A 21,250-nucleotide genomic window follows, 5' to 3' on the forward strand; every position below is an offset into this window, starting at 1 on the left:
GTTGTTTTCCAGCGGAAAGAAAGAAAGGATGGGTAGAATTGTAGGTTAACTTGTAGTAGGTGTGGTGGCAGGAAAGAGAGGGAATTCCTACCTGAAGAGGTTTTCTTTTGGCTGTTAATTTGATGCAAGTCTTTTGTTGGGAATGAAGGGGTGGTAGGGAGAAGGTTTGAGGGAGGACACAGGTGATGTGAAGTAGTTGCACAGACAGTGAGAAAAATAAATGATTTAGGAAACACAGAGAACACTGGACAGGAGAGAGGGCTCTATTTATAGTGAATATTGTGCATTTCAGAAGTGGTGATCTCCATGGACTGTGCAATTTATTTATAGAAATAGTTAGAAGCCTGGGTTTCGTTTGGAGAATTTGGACAGTTGGATTAATCCAAGGTTTGTAGGCAGATGCAACGGAAGACTGGGAAGGAGGAGTAAGGGAGTTGAGGACATTGAAATGATAGATTTTAGAATCCAAACTGGGTGAGGGAAAAGTAAAGAAGGGTTTAGTGGGAGTGACTGAGTAAGAGATGAAGGGAAGGAGATTGTTGGCAGAGAGTTAAAGTTGAGATTTTAAGAGCTGGAGAAGTTCTGGAAACTGTGGTGGTGTAGTGGTTAAGTGCTATAGCTGCTGACCAGAAGGTCAGCAGTTTGAATCCAGCAGGTCCTCTTTGGAAACTCTATGGGGCAGTTCTACTCTGTCCTGTAGGGTCGGTATGAGTCAGAATCAACTCGACAGCAACAGGTTTGGTTTTTCGGTAGAGAAGTTCCAGTTGAGTATGGGCAGGGGAGTGAATGTCTGAAGTGGACTGATGGTACAGTTTACTAGAGATGAGGGGCAGAAGGGGTTGAGAGAGTCTGGGATCAATCCTTTTTTTGCATCAGTATTTGAGCCATTCAGGAAGATGGAAGGACCTGGGCTCCAGAGGACAGTGAATGAAAGAGAATGAACATAAGGTCTGCTATTGGGGAGGTCATTCCTCAGCAGAGAGCTGAGAGCTAGGTTGAAATTAAGGTAGAAAGGCCAAGGGTAAGTTTGATGAAAGATATGACTATAGGGAAGTTTGGTGTGGAGCAGAGTTATAAAGGACACAGTGACAGAATTCAGGAGGGAGGAATGCAGTGAGGAATTGTATTGAAGAAGAATCACAGAGAATTCTTATGGGATAATATATTGGGAGAAGAGAGATCCATGAATGTTTTCATACCATGGAGTGATGTCAGCTAGGATGCTTTTGGCTGAAAATAACAGTGAATCACATCTAAAGGTGGCTATAATAATATGAGTATTTACTATCTCACAAACATAGAGATCCAGAGTTAGGTCAGTCCCAGGGTTAATTCAAGACCTCTATGATGGAAAGATTCAAATTACATCTTGCTCCACTGAAATCCTTTTCTATATTACCCTCACCCCCTCCACACACACAAGGCTTGTCCTCTTGGGGCCATGTATAGCATGTAAATGAACTACAAAATTATAATTATTTCATTTATTTTAAAAATATAACACCTAATGGGAAATTAAAGGCATTGACTTTTTTTTTTCTCCTTTTTCTTTTTAAAGTGTGAGTAAAGCTGACAACTCCTAAAATGTAATTGCTGAAACCTGCATCAGATGCCCATGGCTAAACTGATCACTTGGCAAGGTTAAAGAGGCCACTGTGATTAGCAGGAAATGATAAACGTTTACCTTGAAGGAAAAAGAAGAACAGTGGCTTTGTTTAGGCAGCTGGTGGTGTTTGCTGCTGGTGTGGGCCAAGGATAAGAAGGACTTGAAGTCCTTAAGTCTGGATCATATTTTTGTCTGTTGTTGCTTGCTGTGTGGCCTTGGGCAATTGACTTGGGTTTTCAAATCTTCGATTTACTTACCTGTAGAATTGTGATATGACTTATGCAAAATGTCTGGGCCACAATTACTAAATGTTAATTCCTTTTTTTGATCCTCAGGATAGGTATTTTAAGACATGCTGAAAGTCACCTCTTTTCTTTTACCATTATCCTAACCTTTAATTTTGCTGTGCCCATGTTTGACTATAAAACTAAATGAAAGCTCAGATTATAGAATAAAAAGTTAAGATTGAGCAGGGGTCTCTTCAATTCCACAGGCCTTAATTTTTAACACTCTTCTCAAATAGTCTCCGAAGTCTCTGAAAAGAATTCTCTTCTAACTGCATTCTGTATGAAATTCAAAGAACCGTAGCAACTTGAAAACACAAAGATTTGCTATCCCTTGCAAATCTAGCTAAATCCATAAAATAATCCCACACAAACTGATCATAGAAGGATATAATTTTGATCCTAAAATGGGCTTTAGATGTCAATTATCTAAACTTTATTGTCGGATGGAGAAATTAAGACCTAAAAGTATTTGTGACGCACTCAAAGTCATAGAACTCCAAGTCTTGGATTTCTTTCACTATGCCACACCACTCTGAAAAATTTGCTTCCCTAAAATTGCAGTATTTAAAAAAAAAGTGGCATTCTTGTAGGTAGCAGTAATAATAATTCTGTCTCTCTTTTTATATGTATATATATATAAACTCTCTCTAAAACTATGTGGGACCTTGAGCTAGTTACTTAACTGCTCATACCTCAGCTGGCTCATAGTAAATGTAAGATACCTACCTTACAGAACTGTAGAGAGATTTCAGTGAAGTAACTATCACTGAAAATGCATCTTATTTCAGATTCACTAAGGAATAGATTGGCTTTTGTAGGTTACTCTGTGAACTGAAAGGACCCAACAGTTAAGTGCTCAGCTGCTGTTATGGATAGAATTGTGTCCCCTCAAAATACGTTGCGAATCCTAACCTCTGCCTCTGGTTATAATACCATGTATGAATGGGTTGTGTTTGTTATGATAATGAGGCAGGATTGGGTTATGTCACTGAAGATGAGGTTATGTTTATTATGTTAATGAGACAGGATTATGCTATATCTTGAGTTAGTCTATTTTGAGATATAAAAGAGATTAAACAAGCAAGCAAGAGAAGTAGAGCTGGGGGAAGAGAGATGCCAAGTCACACAAAGATTGCCCAGGAGCAGACGCTCAACGAGAGAAGGACCTTCCTTCAAGCCCACAGAGAGAGAAAGCTTTCCCCTAGGGCTTGCACCCTGAATTCAGACTTCTAGCCTCCTAAACTATGAGAAAATAAATTTGTTTGTTAAAGCGCCCCACTTGTGGTATTCCTGTTATAGTAGCACTAGCTAATTAAGACTGCCCTGGATAACTAAGACAACTGCTAACTGGAAAGCTGGCGGTTCAGACCCACCCAGTGGCTCTGCAGAAGAAAGACCTAAGAATCTGCTCCTGTAAACACTGCAGCCTGGAAAACCCAATGGGGCAGTTCTACTCTGTCACACGGGGTCGCTATGAGTCGAAATGGACGCGCTGGCACCTAACAAAAACAACTGGGAACTGATCACCATTTACGACAGTATCTTGAAAAAATCTGTGAAAAATATGAGTTTCTGACAACTGATTTATAAACTCATTTCTAGAAAACACTATTTATGAGGTTGGGATTTCTAGTAATTAAATATAAAACAAACCTCAGTACAGGTTATAAGCAAAGTATTTGGATGAGGTAGTTAGAAATTATGTTTTCATCTACAGTTGTCACTGGTGATATATAAGTTTTTTCTGTAATAGCATGCCACATCTTATATTGGAAATATTGTGATCAATGGCATCACAGTCATGGCTCTGATGAACTCCTTTACCGAAAACAATGGGGACCATTTCTTTGAGCTCCTTATATCTTCTTTTAGGGAGCTTCTTTTGGCCTTGAAAGGAATTATTTCTCACTCTTTCTTTCACTGTGGCCTTACTGTTTTATGACTCTTAAACAGCAGATATAAACGATATTTAGTACGTATATAAAACAATTTAGTAGAGATTAAGTAATTTAAGTTAAAAGATCCTAAGATTTTGAGAAACCAGAAAGCACATTAGGCAACCAAATAAAATACAAGGTTTTCACCAATCTATATTCATAAAATTTGGAAAGTTTCAAGAAACTTCCATTAAAATTTGTCTGATCGCTAAACCTAAATTTTCTCTTAGAGCAAGTGTGTTTTTTATATCAAACTTGCTTTTAAACTTACCTAGAATTTTCAGGATCTTCTTTCTACCTCAGCTCTTTGTATAAACACGCACCGGTGTCTCCTATCTTAAGCCCTCCTTTACATCTTGTTGTTCTTTCTAGCTACTTCCCGTTCTTTCCTTCTTTTTACTTCCAAACTTTCTAACTGAATGATGGCGAAAGCTCTGCTTCTACTTGTTTCTACATCCCTTTCTTCCTAAACTCCTTGTGATTGCCACTGTGACTTGATTCTCTGGGTTTCCTGACCTCCTGGTGGCACAGTGGTTAAGAGCTTGGCTGCTAACCAAAAGGTCAACAGTTTGAATCCACCATTCAGGCAGTTCTACTCTCTCCTGTAGGGTTGCTATGAGTTGGAATTGCCGCAATGGCAACGAGTTTGGTTTTTGGTGTGGTTTGACTGTTAAGTACAATGACTTCCCTGTTCTAAATCTCCTTGTCCCCTGGGCACCCTTGAACTTTCTGGTCCAACTCTCCTAGTCCTGATATGCTGTCTCTCTGATCATTCTTCTGTGTCTTTCACCAGTTCCTCTCCACCCTCCTGCCTCTTCAACATAAATACCTTCTCAGTTTCAACTCTAGCCTTCAATTTTTTCTTGATGCTCTCTTTTGGACATATCTCATCTATTCCCAGCACTTAAGCCTTCATCCCGGAAAATGACTCCCACTCAGTCTCTTGTCCTGTCTTCTCTCCAAGGTCAGCTTGTCAAACTGCTTGCCTAGCATTTCTGCTTGATTAGCCTGCCATCAACTCAAACTTGATGTGTCTGGAATAAAACAGGCTTTCTTCCCACCCACATGAAACTCACTTACCCTTTTGACTTCCCTGTATATTCTAGTGACTCCAAAATTCTCATATTACAAAGGCTTGGAACCTAACAACCATCCTTTGACTCTGTCCGCCCTCTTAAGCCCCATGTCAGATCAGTCCTAAAGTCCCTTTCAGTCATTTCTTTAAATATCCTTTGTATTTAATCTTTTTTGTTTTCCCTGCAAGCTATTGTACTCTAGATCCTTTTCCAGTAATATTTGCCTTCTTGCATCAACCTTTCAGTTCATGTCCTCCATTTCATCTTTCACTCCAATTCTTATCATTAGTGTACTCTAAAAGCAAATTCATCTTCCTAAAATACCACTCTGATTATGCCATTATAAATAAAATCTTCTATGGCTTCCTATCCTACATTGAAAAAAAGCTTCTTAGTCACTTATCTTAGTTATCTAGTGCTACTGTAACAGAAGTACCACAAATGATGGCTTTAACAAACAAATTTATTCTCTCGGGTTAGGAGGCTAGAAGTTCGAATTCAGGGTGCTAGCTCTAGTAGGAGGCTTTCTCTTTCGGTCAGCTCTGGAGGAAGATCCTTGTCATCAATCTTCCCCTGGGTCTAGGCATTTCCCAGCGCAGGGATCCCAGGTTCAAAGGATGCACTTCACTCCTGGCTCTTTTTTCTTGGTGGCAGGAGTTCCCTCCCTCTCTGCTCTCTTCTCTCTGCTTTAATCTCTTTCTATTAGGGCAATGCCTCAAGATACATCCTGCCCTAATCCTACCTCACTAACATAACAAACATAACCTAATCCTCGTTAACATGACCTAGTCCTGCCTCATTAACATAATGGACATCTCACTTCCAAATGGGATGATAACCAGAGGCATAGAGGCTAGGATTTACAACACATCACAAAATGGAGGATAATCAGATCACAAAATAGAGGACAACCACACAATACTGGGAATCATGGACTAGCCAAGTTGACACATATTTTGGGGAAGACAATTCAATACATGATGTCACTCATTAAAGACTTCCCCAATGTAAAAGCAGCCTACCTTCCTATCCCAATCTTTCTTTTCAAAAGCACCTCTGCTCCAGCCCAATTTGATCAGTCACCCCTCTCAGGAATTACTGATGCTCTTGCTGAAACTCTTTCCAAAGGCCTTCACCCTGCTTACAACCTACTCAGCATATGATATGGAGCTCTGTTCTTGCCTCTGCTGCAAAGCGTTCTTTGACCATCCTGGATGAAGTAAGCTTTGCTTCCATAAACCTTGATAGCATTTATTAACTGAACAATCCATTTTGTAAAGAGTCATGCTCCTTGTTTATCGTTACCTGGAACTCTTTTTAGAAATACATTTTCAAGAAATGAATCTATGTTAAATTTTACTGTAAATAAGTTTGTTTCTATTTACTTAATTAGATTAAAAGGCTTTAAAGACAATGGCCATGCTCATTGATTCAACGTTTATTAACTATCATCTCTGTGAAAAATTTAAGAGCTATGGAGCTGAATCAAACATGACCCTGTCCACTCCAGTGGGACAGACTAGTAGGTAAACATGTAATCGCTGGAGGAGGTTTTAAATGCTATAATATAGATGTGTGTGAGATACAGTTAGGATAACAAAGGAGAGTTGAACAACACTTTGAAGGGTATTAGGAAAGGTCACTATGATAGATGAATCTGGATAGGCTTTGTAGAGAAGGTGATACTTAAGATGAGTCCTTCTGTTCTGTCATAGTCCATCCTCATAAAGTTCTGTGAGCCTTCTAAGGGAAGGGAAGACCATAGTTGTGTGAGGGAAGTCATCACAAGACAGCTAGCTCTCGATATGCACATTTCCCAGTAAGGCAGAATACTTAAATATTTGAGTCAATTTAGGAACAAAGTAAGCTCTCCAATTTGACTGAAATATAGGTGTTACTGGTGGTAATAAAACAAAAAAAAAGATGTATATAATTATAGATAATGTTTATTTATTTCATGTTATTTTCCTATTCATATACAGAATGCCTTTCATTCATGTATTTATTCCTATATTCAACTGTTAAGATAATATTCTTATGTATATTGTTTGAATTTTATGTTAGATAAAATATTATTTGACTTTGGCTTTCTAGAGCTCATAGATTGCAAACTCTACCTGGTGGCTCCGACTCTATTTAATTATTATAAAACAATCTCAAGGTGACCAATTATCTGTTTATTACTCATGGATAAGTAATGTTCTTTCCAACAGTTTCCAAGCAACTGAAGAGATGTAGTATAATAAGAAGTAGTGCTATTTAAAGGTAGAAGTAAATAACTATTATAACTGGTCATGATTTTAAAAAGTAGTAATTCTGGCCACACAAATTCATGTTTTCCTATGAATGATAGATCTAAAAACAAAGCAATAATAAAATGAGAATTATGTTTATCATGAGTTACCTAAATGTAATCCGAAAGGATTTTATTGAATAAAAACTCTAAGGAAAACTCTAGCTTTCTATCAAAAGTTATATAATCATGAAATAAAATAAATAAATCAGTTTGAATTCTCTGTAAAGCATGTAAATGAACTATAAAATTATAATTATTTCATTTATTTTTAAGTCATTATCACTTCTTGGCTATTTTCTTAGGATGAAAAGAAAATGATTGGTTTTTAAGCACTGCCTATATTACATGTGATATGAAAGCTAAATTGCATGTTATTGTTTAAATGATTTTCCTGATGGTCGAGCTTACAAGATCTTGACAATTCGTTTATCCTTCTTTTTATTTGCACTGTTTTCATCACTTGGTATAATAATTATGTAATATATATAAATACCACATATTCTCTATTTAGAAAATCATTTTAGCCTCCTAAACCAAGATTAATTTAGGTTTTAAGTAGCTTGCGGCATTTGCATGAACAGTCAAGGTGCGTCTTGCTGTGTCGTTAAATCAACGAAGTCCAGATCTCATTCTACAGCAGTCCTGTGTGTTCTGTTTGAGCTAAGCCAGAAAAAATTGTACATAACCAAACTGCAGTTTCACCAAGGAATTTGTACACTCAAGCTTGACATTGGTATAATTGAGAAGTCAAATAAAAGTCTCATCATCATACATTCTGCTATCCCCAATGACAAAAGAGATACAAAGGCAAAAGAACTTTTATAATATACAGTTATATTTGAATTTTGATTAAAAATCTTACAAAAATCAAACCAAACCCTTTGCCATCCAGTTGATTCCAACTCATAGCGACTCTATGGAACAGAGTAGAACTGCCCCATAGGGTTTCCAAGGAGCAGTTGATGGATTCAAACTGCCAACCTTTTGGTTAGCGGCCGAGCTCTTAACCACTGTGCCACCAGGGCTCCAAAACTCTTATAATAAGCAATTTTTTTTTTCTGAGAATGTAATAGGATACAAACTTTCAGAAGGGGCAGTGAAGGAGAGCATCACAGAGGGAAAAGTGGCTTTGAAGTCAGACAACCATGGATTTGTGTCTCAGCCTAGTGTTTTATTAGCTCCATGACCCTGTTCAGGTTCTTTTAAACTTCTCTCATCTCTGAATAATATCCTACAATTCAGGAATATGCATAAAACATCTGGCTATAGAAGTTGCTTGCCGAAAGTTCCTGTAAGAGATGCTATTATTTAGGCAAATGTTAGCTGTGGTATATAACAATTCGCCTTTGCTTTGAGATTTTTGGCCCCAGGATCTTGGGTTATAAAATTGGTATCCAGGTGACTTTATGGCATTTCAGTATTAGAATGTTGTCTCTCTGATCCTTACACAGACCCCATTACTATCAGTAGTGGTTGCGCCTGCGGAACAAGAGAAGAACATGTCCCTAGTTTAATCTTGTGTAAGGAATGAAGAAGGAAGCTGCATTAATGAATAAATCTTTTAGAAGCACAGTTAAGGGAAAATGGAAAGGGCATTTCTTAATATTATTGACTCAATTGGCTTAGCTTGGTATTGTGTGTATATATATATGTACGTATATATGCACATGTATATGTATGTATGTACACGTGTATGTGTATATGTATGTATATATGCATGCATGTATGCATATGTATGTATGTGCATGCATGTGTCTGTATATGTATGCATGCATATGTATGTGTGTATATATGTGTATATATAGTAACTCTTATTACAAAAACAAGAGATGTCAGGATGGATAGATAAATGGTTGTGCTGTGAAAAATGTTCTTTGTGTTTGTATCTTGCTTTTTCAAGGATGTTACTAAGAGGAAGAACAAGTCTCAGTTTTAAAGACTGAATTGTATGTTTCCTTTCAGTTGCCTAATTGCAACTACTGAGTGTGAGTGTCCTGGTGAGCCAAAGGAGGCAGTAGAACAGTTTCACAAACTCTCGATTGGCACCTGTCAGAAAATCTAGATGCAAAGCTGAAGATACTTAGGTGACTCCTGTAGGACTGGCACGACAGAGGTTCAGCTTGGTCTTGCACTAACATTTATTAATTGTGTGTCCTTTGGCAAGTTACGTTTCTCTAAGAATATCTCTTCACCACTGCTCTACCTTGCTGAACTGTTGTGAAGATAAAATGTAAAAACAGATGATTAAATATGAAGAGAACTTAGTCGTTGGCAGATGTCTGTATATCTCTGGGCTCTTTAAAATGACTCTGGGTGGGAACACTTTAGGGGTGAGGAGAACGTCGGGTTTAGATTGTATGATAGCTACTGTCTGTGATTTTGTCTACAGAACTTGCATTTCTGACCCACTGTGTTTTGCTCTCTAGCTTCCTGGGCTCTTTCCCACTCATGTGACAGAGAGAGCTTGAGGAGATATGACTACAGCTAATGGTAACAAGATGGAAGAGACAACAATGAAAGCCTTGTTTCATAGTTATTTCTCATGCTTCATACTCTGAGGCCTTATATGATATCCTGACCCTATGCCAGGTAGCTCTAGATACCTACTGTTAGAATTTGTAGAACTCAGCCCTATTCTAAACTCAATATGTTCACAGCAGAGCAGCTAGACCGTAGTCTAAGACCTTGTAGGAGGCCCTGGTGCTTGCCAGGAGCAAAGTGGAAACACGCAGCTGATGAAGCCCTGGTGAAATACTCGGAAGTTCTTACTGAAATTTTCAAATTTTCAGATACCATAACAAGACATAACTTATTTAAATTCTAGAAAGTTTAACCAATCTGAATCCACCGATGTAAATTAGCATTTGACTTTACATTTGACAATTTGATGTAGGAACAAGTGAAAACACACCCAGAATATACCCAGATGGCTTATACTGGGTAAAAAGACATGAAGTTATACATAGTTGGCACTTTTGATTGAAGAATTTCCCAAATAAAATTCATAAAATTGACTTAAAAAAAAACCAAACCCATTGCTGTCGAGTCGATTGCGACTCATAACGACCCTATAGGACGGAGTAGAACTGCCCTATAGGGTTTCCAAGGAGTACTTGGTGGGTTTGAACTACCAACCTTTTGGTTAGCAACCGAACTCTTAACCACTACACCACTAGGGTTTTCAAAATTGACTTAGGTCCTTTAAAACCAAGAAAAATCGTGGTATATACCACAGCAAATATGCCATAACATATGAAGGTGCTGATATTCTCCTCTACAAATCCTTCTATTTATTTTTGTGATTAGCATTTAGATTTTTATCATATTGTTACTGGTTGGTTGGAGGAAAATAATGTAATGTATTTAGAAAATGCTTGCCCTATTCTGTCCAATTAAAATTAACAACAAAAATATTTTCTCCATATTTGATATTTTACAGCAATGTTTCACAACCATCATTTATTTATTTATCTTTAGTGACATTGATTACATTTTTTGAGTTGTAAAAACATTCTTACCCTCCTTTTCTAAGTTTTTCCTCCCTCATTAACATAAACTCACTGCCCTCTAAGGTTCCTATCTAATCTTTCGAGTTGCTGTTGTCAATTTGATACTATATAGATAGTTCTCAAAAGAGTATAATGCTTAAGGCAGACCTTTTTTACTAGTTAAGCTAAACTACATTTGGTTTTAAGAAGACTTCAGGGGATATTTTTGGTTTAAGGTTTAAAGATTATCTCAGGGCAATATTTTCAGGGGTTCATCCATCCTCCATTGCTCCAAAAAGTCTAGCGTACATGAGAATTTGTAATTCTGTTCTGCATTTTCCCACTTTTGATCAGGATTCTTCTATGGAATTTTTGATCAAATGTTTAGTAATGGGAGCTGGGCACCAGCCAGTTTTTCTGATCTTGTGGCAAAGGAGGCAGTTGTTCATGGAGGCAATTAGCCACACATTTCATATCCTCCTCCTATTCCTGGATCTCCTTCTTTCTCCGTTGCTCCAGGTAAATAGAGACCAATTGTTGTGCCTCGGATGGGTGCTTTCAAGCTTTTAAGACCCCAGGCACTACACGATGAACTAGGAGATAGACCAGAAGCACTAAAAACATTATTAGGCCGATTGACTGTGATGTCCCATGAAACTATGACCCTAAACCTCCAAACCAGGGAACCAAATCCCATGAAGTGTTTGGTTGTACATAAACAGCCTCAGCAGCTAGTCTTTTTTTTTGTTGTTGTTGTAAATTTATCAATCACAGAAGTTTTGCCAACAACTTTTTACAGGTATACAACTTACTGACAGCAACTACAATAATTGGCTGTGCAACCGTACCCTTAATCAATGTGATTTTTCCATCACTGTTAACTGCCATTTTCCCCCTCTCTCCTACCCCTGGTAACCACTAATAAACTTTGTTCTCTATTCATTTGCCTTTTCTTGTCTTTTTATATAAATGAGGTTATAGTATTTGTCCTTTTGTGATTGGCTTATTTCAAGATGCATAATGCCTTCAAGCTCCATCCATACTGTAGCATGTATCAGGACTTCTCCTCCTGGCTGAGTAGTATTCCATTGTACATATGTACCACATATTGTTAATCTGTTCATCTGTTGATGAGCATTTAAGATGTTTTCACCTTTTAGCTATTGTGAATAGTGCCCTAATGAATATTTCCTTTAAACTGAGAGTTATTTTTTCAAAGCTAAAAAAGTATATCCTTTATTTCCTTGGGAGATAGTTTATATGGTAATCACTGATTTCTGCTTTAATATTATTGACAGGTATTAGCAAACTGTGGATTTTTATGCTCTGTTCTGTAGAGGGGCATGAATGGTTTATTTCTTATTTATTAAGGTGATCTATTACTTTATTTTCCAGTCCTACATAGAAACCACAATCTCCTTCATGCTTTCCCTCCTGGCTGGGAATTATAATTAGTTATGACTTGAGTATTGCAAAGTGACAATGATTTTCAGAACACATGGATCATTCCAATCTCATAAGTAATGGTATTGCTCAACTTTATTATGCAATTTAAAAGATTTTAAAAAAGTACACGTTAGATAGAAATAAATTCCGTGTTTAGTGGGGTTAAATTACTTTAATGGCTGAGAGAATTGCCTCTATGATCTAGATTGAAAGTAAGATTCAGATTTTTGCTGTTTTCTGCTATCCCTGATATAATACACATTTTAAAGGAGACATTGTAGTTAAACACGGCAATCACTCAAGAAACATTGTTAAATAAATGAAGAAATGAGTGAATGAATGCATACAAAATGCCATCCCAAGTCCTATGAAACTTCCAGAATCCCGGGCATCATGTCTGTCTGAACTTAAAGTTTCTAAAAATATGTGAAGCTTTGATACCTTGTTTGGGCAGAGCAAGATCAAGATGAAGTATCTTTCAAGCAAATCATTATATTAAGACTCTAATCTACTGGAATTTACAAAAGAAAGTTTAAGTTACTTTGTGTATTAAAATTATATTATGTATGAATTGCATATTTTGTTGATATTTTCTTAGCCTGCTAACCTGTGCTTTTCCTTGATACCCAAAATCACAATCTAGACTGATTCCTTGACAAGAAAGCACAGTGGAGTGTAAAAAAACAGGAGTCTTAGAGTTACCCTGAGTTCATGCCTTTGCCAGTCAGCTGTGTAACATCCAGCTGGTTGCTCCTCTCATGCTCGGTATCGTGTGTCTTGTGTCTAATTAGCAGAGAAACTGGTACAGCGTAGCCTCTCAGTAAATGGTAGTAATTAATGCGATTGTTGTTACTATTGTTATTATTGAAGGGTATGTCTTAGTTATCTAGTGCTGTTATAACAGAAATACTACAGGTGGATGGCTTTTACAAACAGAAGTTTATTCTCTCACAGTTTAGGAGGCTAGAAGTCTGACTTCAGGGGGCCAGCTCCCGGAGAAGGCTTTCTCTCTCTATCAGCTCTGGGAGAAGGTCCTTGTTATCAATCTTCTCCCGGTCTAGCAGCTTCTCGTGCAGGGACCCCATCTTCAAAGGATATACTCTGCTCCTGGAGCTTCTTTCTTGGTGGTATGAGGTCCCCAGCTCTCTGCTTGCCTGTCTCTCCTTTTATCTCTTGTAAGATAAAAGGTGATGCAGGCCACACCCCAGGGAAATTCTCCTTACATGGGATCAAGGCTGTGACCTGAATAAGGGTGTTGAATCCCACCCTAATCCTCTTTAACATTACCTAATCTTGTCTGATTAACCCCAGGCAGAGATTAGAATTTACAACACATAGGACAATTACATCAGATCACAAAATGGAGGACAACCACATAATACTAGTAATCATGACCTAGCCAAGTTGACACATTTTTGGGGAACACAATTCAATCCATAACAGGATATATTATCATAATTCTTTTTAGGGCATGGATTTAACAACATCTAGCTATTTGGTATTATTTTTACATATTTTTTTGAATTCGGTTTATTTTACAGTGTAATGAATTATTTTCTCAAGATTATACAGGTATCAACTAATCTAGATTAATGTGATATTTTTAAAAGTTTTCATTTCCTAACCTGAAATTTTTAACAGCTTCTCATCAGAGTTAGTACTATATGATAGATTAGAATAAGGATATCCTGAAGGCCCTGTGAAGTTAATGTCTATATTTATTATATAGAAGAGTGAAGAGCAGCTCCTAATTAAGAGTTTTTTCTTTATTTGTTGATATATAAAATATGGGTTAAATGAGAAATTCATCACTACTTCCCTTTTGTAATTCAACATAAAATAATATTTTGGTGTAAAAAGTACAAATAGGTTAAAATGTTAAGCTAAACTCGATTGGTTTCACATTTTTAATTTGCTTCCTGAACAATGTTATAATACTTACAGCATAAATTATATATATTGGGAGTCCTGGTGGCGCAACAATTAAGTGCTTGTTTGCTAGTGAAGCGATCTGCTTCTGTAAAGATTGCAGCCAAGAAAACCCCATGGACCACTTCTACTCTGTCACACAAGGTTGCTGTAAGTTGAAAATTGCCTCTATGGTACCTAACAACAAAAACGACTACATGCAGCAATAGGTAACTGATCACCTTTGTCGTATCATAACACCCCAAATACAGTAAGTTCTTGGTTCTAAAATAGTGGGATTAAATGAATGATGCTAGATGATCACATTCATCATTCATTTGCAAGATGATACCATTGAATGTATTCTAGCCTTCATGTATTGATTCCTTAGCTTATTGGGTTTTTGATACCTGCACATTTCCACTGGGATATTGTGATATACCTCTGTTTTCTTTATCTGTTCTCTTCACTGTGCTGCATGTAAATATATATATATGTATATATATTTACCAAATATTTAAAAATAATTTAATGTTAAATGATAAAGTAGTACTAAAGCAATTTAAAACTATTTTTTTCTTTAGATATTTGGGAACAATCTTTGAGACATCCCTTGAGCTAAAATGGAGACAATAGGACATTTTCAAACCTAGTTTTGAACTAACCAAATTTGTATTGAAAAAAGAACCAGACCTCTGTGTTTAGAACAGAGGCATCTAATTTATAACGTGGCATTCTGGGAGAATTTCTACATTAAAAAAAAAAAAAAAACGAAACCTAAGAAAATATAAAGAAATAAAAACTATTATAAATTTACGCAAGGATAGTTATGAGTTTGTTTTAACTTCAATTTACTATAAACATACTGTTTAAATTTACTTGTAAATTAACACTCAAGTGTAAAAGGTAAAATTTTTGAGTTGAAAAATGGGTAGTGGACAAAAGGCTATAGTATTGAACATACTAGACAGTAACATTCTGGGCTAATCCTACAGAGGATTGTTTAGTTGTAGGACGTTTGCTGGGTCAACACCATGATGGAATTAGTGTCCAGCCTGAGACCCAGTCAGGCACCGCCTATTGTCACCAAAGGGATAAAAATAATAAGCTTTCCCATAATTTTAGCATTATGAGAGAGGAGGCTGATGATAGCAAGAGATAAAGATGCAGAAGACAAAAACCTACTTTGTTTAGAGAAAGCCGAGAGATGGATGTAAGAGTGAGTAAGTATAACAGGGGCCAAGACCACAGGCAAAAGTCATCCTTACGTCAACAAACAGAGCCAGCAGCAAGCATTTTGCAGTGTGAAGGCAAGCCGTCAGAGAAATCAATTGCCAGACATTCTGTATGAGTAATCACATACCAGATCCTGTGCATAATCGTCAAGATCAATAAGGGCTTTGGCAGGAGGACACAGCCCTCCCACTACAAGACACTCTAGGGCAAGAAGACTGTATGGCACTCACAGGGTTAGTAGGACAATTTAATAAGTGGAATCTACATCAGACCTATATAGAGACGTTATTACATTTTTCATAGTGTATATGTTCTCGTTAATTTCTTCACCAGGGAAAATGGAAACTTGATATGTGAACCTCACTATGTAGTCTTTATAGTTTCTTGGGTGGAGACGGGTGTTTAGGTAAGAAGATGGGAATTTTACACATTCTTATTCTCAAGGAAATGGTCAATTATTTTAACAACATCAGTGATTATGTTAAGTATTCTTTAAAACTAAGTCCCAAATTATAGACACTTTCCAAGTATAGTTGTTTCCTGTTGCTGCTGTAACAAAGTATTACAAATTTACTAGCTTAAAACAATACAAATTTATTATCTTACAGTTTTGGAGGTCACAAGACTGAAATGGGTTTCCCTTGGCTAAAATCAAGGTGTAAGCAGTGCTGTGTTCTTTCTGAAGGTTCTAGGCAAGAATCCATTTCCTTACCTTTTACAGCTTTTAGAGTTTGCCTGTATTCCTTGACTCGTGGCCCCTTCCATCTTCAAAGCCAGACAGGCAGCACCTTCAGATCTCTTTCTGTCTTTGAAATCTGTTTCCATTCTTACATCTTCTCTAGGTCCTTGTATAAAGACCCTTGTGATTTTACATTGCACCCACGTGGATAAACTCCCCATCTTAAAGTCTTTAGTTCAATCACATCTGTAAAATCTCTTTTTCCAGGTAAGACAACTTATTCACAAGTTCTGGAGCCCTGGTGGCTCAGTGGTTAAGAGCTCAGCTGCTAACCAAAGGGTTGGCAGTTCAAATCTACCAGCTGCTCCTTGGAAACCCTATGGGACAGTTCTACTCTGTCTGATAGGGTTGCTATGAGTCAAATTGACTCTACAGCAATGTGTTTGGGTTTTTTTGGGGGGAGTATTAGGATATAGGCATCTTTGGGGGTTGGGGGCATTATTATGACTACCACACCAAATTATATATGGATATATGTTTGAAGTTAGTACTTATCTGACTCTTAAGATAAGGTTCTGATACCCACCATGAGTAACTTTAGTAGGCACAACCTTTTGGAGAACGCTTTAGTCACAAAACTGACCTCGTTCGGGGTGAGTTTCACCAAAGAGATGGCAGAGAGGGGCTCATACATGTGTGTTTGTGCATGTGCACATGTGTGCGCATATGTATGTGTGTGCATGTATGTGTGTGCATACGTATGTGTATGTGTGTGTGCATGTGTGTGCTTAGGGTTGAGAGTTATATATTTCAGGTCAATAGCTTACCGTATAAGAAAAAGTACTAAAACTGCATGGAAATACTATATTTAGTTAAGCAAGGAGAAAGATATTTTTGCCTAAGTGCCAACTCAGAAATCATTAAAGTGTTAACAGGACTAATTTTATTTTAAGCGAAGTGAAACATAGCTTTACAAGTCCTGTAAGTAGAAGAATGTATGTTCTGACATTTTACTTGCAGCATAGATGAATGCCATTGAGAATTCTGGTCCAGCTTTTGAGTTACTAGAATGTTAACATAGGAACATGTTTAAAAAGTAGCAATTTGAAGGTAACTGCTAATCTTTCATCTTAAATGACTTATCTGATCATTCGGGTCAAAGCTAAGTGGGACTTGCTTTGTTCTTTCCTGCTTTAGATGAATTGTTGATTATATAGGGCCAAATGGTACCACCAACAGAAAACTATATTTTTATGTAGAATTATTCTAGTATAGATTTGCCTTAATTCTGCACTAGCTACTAATATTTCAGCTTGAAATAGAATTATGGAGAGTCCGAAGAAAGAGCTGTTATAAGACAATAATGGTTAAGAATATGGGCACTATAGCCAGACTGCCTGAATTCAAGTTCCTCACTCCACTATTTTTAGATTGTGGGCCTTGAGCAAGTTATGTGACTGCTCTATGCCTCAGTCTCCTTTTTTTAATTTTTATTTTAATTTCAGTGTTATAGTACCTACTGTACAGAGTTGTTATAAAGATTAAAGTAGTTAATACATAGAAAGTGCTTCAAACACTGCTTCCAAAACCAAAAACCAAACCTCTTGCCATAGAGTTGATTCCTACTCATAGTGACCCTATAGGACAGGGTAGAACTGCCCCATAGGGTTTCTAAGGCTCAGCTGGTGGATTTGAACTGCTGAGCTTTTGGTTAGCAATCGTAGCTTTTAAATACTGAGCCACCAGGGCTCCAGACATAGAAAATACTCAATAAATCTTAAAATAAATAGCAAGTCTGTGCAAATTCATCAAAAATCTGATGTGTAGCATTACAAAGGTATCGTTACTAGTGTTTTGGACCAAATACTTCAGCATGCTTGGCTAGGCATATGTTCATATTCATGTTCATATCCGTTTCAAACAGTCCTCCATATCTCTGATGATTATCCTTCCCCTGAATGTCTTTTGTAATGCTATTATATCTTCTGTGAATCCTAGACACGTTGGAAATTTGAGAGAAAAATACATCGTACCATTGGAATCAGGTGGACTTGATTGAAGGATATTGGCTCTTCCAGTCAAGTACTTTTATTGGGCTAGTCTGTCTAATTTGGATTCCAGGCAACTGTATCCTCCACCTCCACCTCCACGTCTGCCTCCATTCCCAGCATTTCCCATTTTAAGTGGCAAAACTTTACAGACAGTTGCTAAGTAATCTCCTCTGACTGGGAAACATGTGCTAGTTGAAGTGCTACTTTGGTATGAATCTATTTCTTTATCTGGGAATTCTTATTTGGTTCACTGTTTTTCCAAAGTCATCTTTCCTCCATGTATCTGGCTTAAAAAGAACAACCTAGACTGTTTTTTGCTTTTTTGGAATGAGAAGCTACAAGGACACAGAACATAGTAGAATTTCCTCGAAGCAGCTCAAAATTCTCTCTGAAGTTAATGATGAGTGAGCAAAGACTTGAATGGAGATGCTGATTTTAGGAGACGTGCAAGTACAGAGTAACTTGATAGTTGTGAACTTAGAACTTCATGATTTTGAAGCTGGTTTGTTTTATTGATAGTTTTAGGGATCTGGTAATGTGTTCAGCATTGGTGCCAGTCAATCATTAAGCACTGATTCTAGGGCTTTGGATTTGAAGTTGGCAGCTCTCTCCCTAAATACTAAAGATTTGGATATCTGAATTTCAAACTTGTAGAAGAAAGTAAAGAAAGAATGTTTCAACTGATGCTTAGTCACAATGACTAGAAGATATATAAATGGAATGATGTGATTCTTCTTTCAAAATATTTTTCTAGCATATCTGATTTACTATAAACTAAATAAACTGCATGTGCCAGCATTTTCCAAGTTGATTTTGAAATCCATGTGTATTTTAAGAGTAATTAGTATTCATGCATCAAATTCCTTCCCACGTTATCCTCATCAAAACAATGTTCTGAAGTAGCCACTCAGAGTGTAATGCTGTGTTTACATCATCTCCAGGGAGCATGGCTATTAAAGAAATAAAAGGATGTTACCAGGGCAACTGTCTATACAGGTGGCAAATTCAGGAGCACAATTTTACATACGTAAAGAAGCAGTACACAAACCAATAGTGTTTTGGTGTAGGGATACTGCCACTATTGAGGGAAGGAATTATTATGGAGGAGTTAATACCAGTGAGATACATAATAGCTCCAACTATGCAGTGCCTATATTGTATAAAAAGAGCCCTGGTTGCACAGTGGTTAAGGGCTCAACTGCTAACCGAAAGGTCAGGGATTCAAACCCACCAGCAACTGCGCTGAGGAAAAAACCTGGAGATCTGCTCCCATGCAGATTTCAGCCCAGGAAACCCTATGGGGCAGTTCTACTCTGTCATATAGGGTCTCTGTGAGTCAGAATAGACTCAGTGGCACACAACAACATACATGCTTTATTTCTACAAATAAAGTTCATGTGAGACATTTACTGAATCTTGGTCATTTTTATCTTCCTTGCTGTCTGTCTTCTCCAAATCACACACCCCATACTTTCACATAGCAGGAAATTAAACAAATATTTTTGAAAGCAATAATGAATAAATAGAGACATGTTGTCTAGGACAGTTTGAGTCCTAACATGTCTGGTTTAAAATATTTTTTAATCTTTAAAACCTTAACTCAAGTTGTTTTCAAGGTTAAATGTGATTTACATTCTCAAGTTTATAGTTTAGTTCAAATCCCTTAAGCAATGACATTCAACTTGGTCAAACATATTTTCCACATCATTTGTTATGATAAGTTTACCTGTCTCTGGGCTAGGTATACTTGCAAATATGAAATGAATACAAAATATTTTCTTTTTGGGGATATATGAATTGAATACAGAATAGATCACAAGAAAATTTAGAATTTTTCAGTCTTAAAAAAGTATATATATAAGCTCAGAAAAACCAAACCCGTTGCCGTTGAGTCTATTCCAACTCATAGCAAGCCTATAGGACAGAGTAGAACTGCCCCACAGAGTTTCCGAGGAGCCCCTGGTAGATTCGAACCACTACAGTACCAGGGTTTCCATATATAAGTTAGACCCTTTTAATTCAATAGATGAATTTTATGCCAGTAATAATGCTGGAAAAATAAACCCAAAAGCTTTAGATTGTTTACATATATTGCATAATTGTTAAGTTTTAGAATTGATTCCAATTATAATTATTATTATTGTGTTAAAGCATATTAATGACTTTTCATTTTTGTGTCACTGTATTCTTGATATTTATAATAGAAAATTATAAAATAATAAAAATATAAAAATCAGATTACATCATTGGACCATAGATAGTCTATTCTTGAGGATAGAAATTGATTGTTTTCCAACCAATGAAAACTTTAAACAAATAATTGTATTTATATGCACATCTATTCCACTGTAACTGAATTAGAGAAATAGTTATTTTGCTGCTATAGAACTATTATGGAAACACTATATCTTTTTTTTTATTGTACTTTAGGTGAAGGTTTACAGAACAAATAGTTGCTCATTAAACAGTCAGTACACATATTGTTTTATGACGTTGGTTAACAACCCCAAGACATGTCAACCCTCTCCCTTCTTGACCTTTTTTTTTGGTGAAAATATACATAGCCAAAGATACACCATTTCAAAAAATTTCTACATGCACAGTTCAGTGACATTGATTACGTTCTTCCAGTTGTGCTGATATTCTCACTTTAGATGAAGGTTTACAGAACAAAATAGTTTCTCATTAAACAGTTAGTACACATGTTGCTCTATGACAATGGTTAACAACCCCACTACATATCAACACTGTCCTTAACCTTGGGTTCCCTATCACCAGCTTTCCTGTCCCCTTCTGCCTTCTAGTCCTTGTCCCTGGACTGCTGTGCCTCATTTGTTTCATGGGGCTGTCCAATCCCTGGCTGAACAGTGAACCTCAGAAGTGACTTCACCATTGAGCTAAAAAGGTGTCTGGGGACCATACTCTCAGGGTTTCTCCAGTCTCTTTCAGGCCAGTAAATCTGGTCTTTTTGTGTGTGTGTTAGAATTTTGTTCTACATCCTACTCCAGCTCTGTCCAGAACCCTCTGTTGTGATCCCGGTCAGAGTCGTCAGTGGTGGTAACCAGGCACCGTCTAGCTGTACCGTACTCAGTCTGGTGGAGGCCTTGGTAGCTGTGGTCCGTTAGTCCTTTGGACTAATCTTTTCCTTGTATCCTGTTCTCTTCATTTTTCCTTGCTCCCGAAGGGGTGAGACCATTGGAGTATCTTAGATGGCTGCTCACAGGCTTTTAAGACCCCAGA

Source organism: Trichechus manatus, unplaced genomic scaffold (genome assembly GCF_000243295.1).
Source record: "Trichechus manatus latirostris isolate Lorelei unplaced genomic scaffold, TriManLat1.0 scaffold00099, whole genome shotgun sequence".
Lineage (NCBI taxonomy): Eukaryota > Metazoa > Chordata > Mammalia > Sirenia > Trichechidae > Trichechus > Trichechus manatus.